This window comes from Epinephelus moara, chromosome 3 (assembly GCF_006386435.1).
Source record: "Epinephelus moara isolate mb chromosome 3, YSFRI_EMoa_1.0, whole genome shotgun sequence".
NCBI lineage: Eukaryota > Metazoa > Chordata > Actinopteri > Perciformes > Serranidae > Epinephelus > Epinephelus moara.
The window spans coordinates 12,263,327-12,266,883 of record NC_065508.1 but is presented as its reverse complement, the minus strand read 5'-3'; positions in this window follow the sequence as shown (position 1 = coordinate 12,266,883).

The following is a 3,557-nucleotide window of genomic DNA, read 5'->3' as shown; positions in this document are numbered from 1 at the left end:
ATACCTGTAGTTTGTAAATGCATTTTTTCGATAAAGTTTGGGGCGGTGGGGGCGGAAGAGAGAGGAAAACTGCGTGATGCTCGCCATGTAGCATGCTCTATCAACCACAACAACAACAACAATATGGTACTAAACCGGAGACGGAAATCGATGGTGCGCCAGAATTTAAAGTTTTACTTTGGTGAACACTTTTACTTTGGTGAATTTGGTGAATTCTGGATCCGCTCTCTAGACCGGAACCAGAATCCAGACAAAATTCAGAGTGAATGGAAACCAGACTCTTCGCCGTACGTGAAGAGCCTGGTGACGCGAGGCTAATTTCTGTCATGTTTTCCACATCGCGCTGAAATTTGACTGGTGTTTTTTTAATGACGTCATCTCTTCTCCCCTCTTCTGCAATGGTTTAATGGCACTGGACTGGACATTTAGCAGCATCAGCTCTTTGTCTCAACTTTACAGATTATCTGAAATTTCATAAAAATTTGCACCATATTTGGATAGAAACTTGCCTGCAGTGGAAGACAATCGATGCAGCAACTTACAACATCTCAATATAAAGCTAAAATCTATGCTTTTTTTTTTTTTTTTGCCTTCTCTCTAAAAAATTATGACAACCTCTAAGATAAGTTATGTGACATGGCCTGGACCTTAAGTGCACAGATCAGTATCAAAACCGAAAGTCCCCCATCTGGGGGACTTTGAGAGCGACTTTGCAAACACAGTGTGAAACAATACACTGATCACAAAGAATATAGTGATGTTGCGCATCAAATTAAACAGCAGAACCTTACAAGCCCCAAACACAGCTCAAACAACTAAATAAACAACAACAAATCCAACTCCATGCAGCACCGATATCCCGACCCACTCGGTATATTTCAGGCTCTAACTCGACCACACGTTATGCAAAACACACACCATTCATCTCAAATGAAAGCTGAGACTCCTGTTTCCACACATGTGCGCCAAAGCACTTTACCCCAAAGCATCAGAGAGCTACAGGCCAAAGAACAACAACAACAGAAATCTTTTCGCCAAAACATATTTGTAATATCTCTCTTACCTTGTTGTTTTTGCCGTGAAAAGCTCATTCTGCCGTTAAATCACGCTTCTTTCCCGTTTACCGACTTGTTGTCCGTCATTCAAATGAATCCGGGCGGAAAAACTTGACAGCTGGATTTTCCGTGGATAAGTATAACAATGACCACTCACAGCAGCCGTCATCTCCCCAACGCGTTCTCCTGACTCTGATTGGCTTACAGTGCTGTCAATCTCGTTTTGGTGGGTATAGCGCCATTCTATTGGCTCTAACGAATCAAACGAGGTGTCAATCACTCAAATCGGCCAAGCCCTCAGGGAAATACTCCAAAGCTCAGAATAGAAACTCAGTTTCATTGTACATGACAAAAATCACATGCAAACATGATGCAATTTTGGAGAGCTCGCCTAAATTTTCTGTACTAAAACCTCTCTAATATTGTTCTGCTTCACTTTATCAGAATCAACCTTTGCAGGGTTCATGTTCACATATTGTACTATGATTTGATAGAGGTTTAGAGCTGCTGCTGCTGCTGCATCATTCCAAAGGGATACTCAACCTGAAAATGCTTTTTTTTTTTGTAGGGGAGCCTACTCAACCTGAAAATGCTTTTTTTTTTTGTAGGGGAGCCTCAAAATGTTTCATTTGTGCTGTGTGCCATCTTCATTTACTCTTCACATATAACACATATACTGATATTTACACATCTTAACAAATCTCACAAGTGTTCCCTTTACCATGACAACAAAAGTATTCAAATAGACATTTTGGTTGCAGAGATATATTCATTTCATTATGGGTATACAATTTTCGAGCACAGGCCTGTAACATAGGCTTAGCTTTACATACAGTATCACATACATTTGAAGTAGGCGCTATCAGGTGGGAAGTCGGTCAATCACGGTGAAGATTTATGTCTCTGACGCTGCTACCATCTCAAAAAATATTGTGTAACATGATCTCGGTATTAGTCTCACATCAAAAGCAGCAGAGAGACTAAAAAGCAAATTATTTTTACACCTACTGATATTACAGTTAATTTGATAATAACTATACATCCAAACTGAAGCACTAATCCACTGGAGACAAAATGGCATAAATTCATGGACACCAGTGGTGGGACTAAGTCATTGTTTTGCAAGTCTCGAGCCAAGTCCCAAGTCAAGACTGAAAAGTCATAAGTTAAGTTCCAAGTCCTCAACAGGTCATAAGGTGCTTCTCACCAAATGTAATGGCATTTTAACAACAGAGTTATAATGTATTACATTTACAAAAATCATAAATGCTGCAAAAGTTGTCTTTATCTATTAAAACAGCTGAAACTGAACTAAGTGCTGACGTTGCACTTTCATGTAGCACTATTAACAAATGGCACAACAGAGTTCATTTTGTATGTTTCTGTCCTATCTTGTTGTATTTGACTCATCTCGTATTAGTAAATCTCTATATGTTTTTCTTCTTAATTTAGCTTCCGGGAAAATATCAAGTATTTTCCAGTCAAAAGGCTGAAGTCAAGTCAAAAGTCATCAAATTTGTGAATTGTGTGTGACTGGACTCCAAGTCATGTGACTGGACGTGACCTCTGATGGATGCCACGCCTTTAAAAATATTTATTTTTCAAGAGATATTAGATCATGTACACTTACAACTGCTTTGTGACTATGACTCATCAGTATTAAAGAATCCCTACGTGTGACGTTTAACAGTGATTGAGAGAATAACTTTTACAAACTAAATCCCATTTGCTTCAATCCCACTGAGTCAGCCGAGAACTTTTGGTTATGATGTATTTTGTAGCTGAAATGGATATATCATGTTTTGGAATACAATTCTTCTGTTATTGAATAAAGCCCCGCACGGAATACCTGCATGGCAGAATGATTGGATTTACTGAGGATGATTGGCTTGATTCAATTTGTGCACAGGATTGCTCAGACAGCTCTGTGCGCTGCGGCTGACACCGATGGTGTGTGAATCACTAAGTGACTGATCAAGAAGAAAGGCATCTTTACTATGCAGTGCCTTGGTAGATGCATGCATGCTTGAAGCGTTTGAAAAAAAAGTTAGGCTGTAATGTTGTGTGTGCACATGTGTGCATGCAAGTGTGTGTGCATGCATGCAAGCACGTGTGTGTGTGTTTGTGTGCGTGCATGCAGTAGCCCTGTTGGCTCTCTCTCCTCAGTGCTGCATGGATTTGCATCTCATTGACAAAGTTTATCAGCTAAAGAAGCCATTCTCTCTGTAAGTTGCACCAGAAAGCTTCTATAACGGCCCATTTGAACCAAAATAAAAGCATCTGTTTCTTCTGTTATTCTCACTGCGTCAATTCACACCGAAAGGATAAACAGTAACGGATGAAGTTCTCATTTTGCTGCCTGGTTAGTCCCCTCTGAGGCTGCAAAGTGGTTACAGTATAATCACAGAAATGCCCATGCATAGGTTTGTCTCAACAAAGCATATGGATATAGCACACACACAAAGTCAGACACATATAAATCTCAGTGAAACAAGCCCTGTA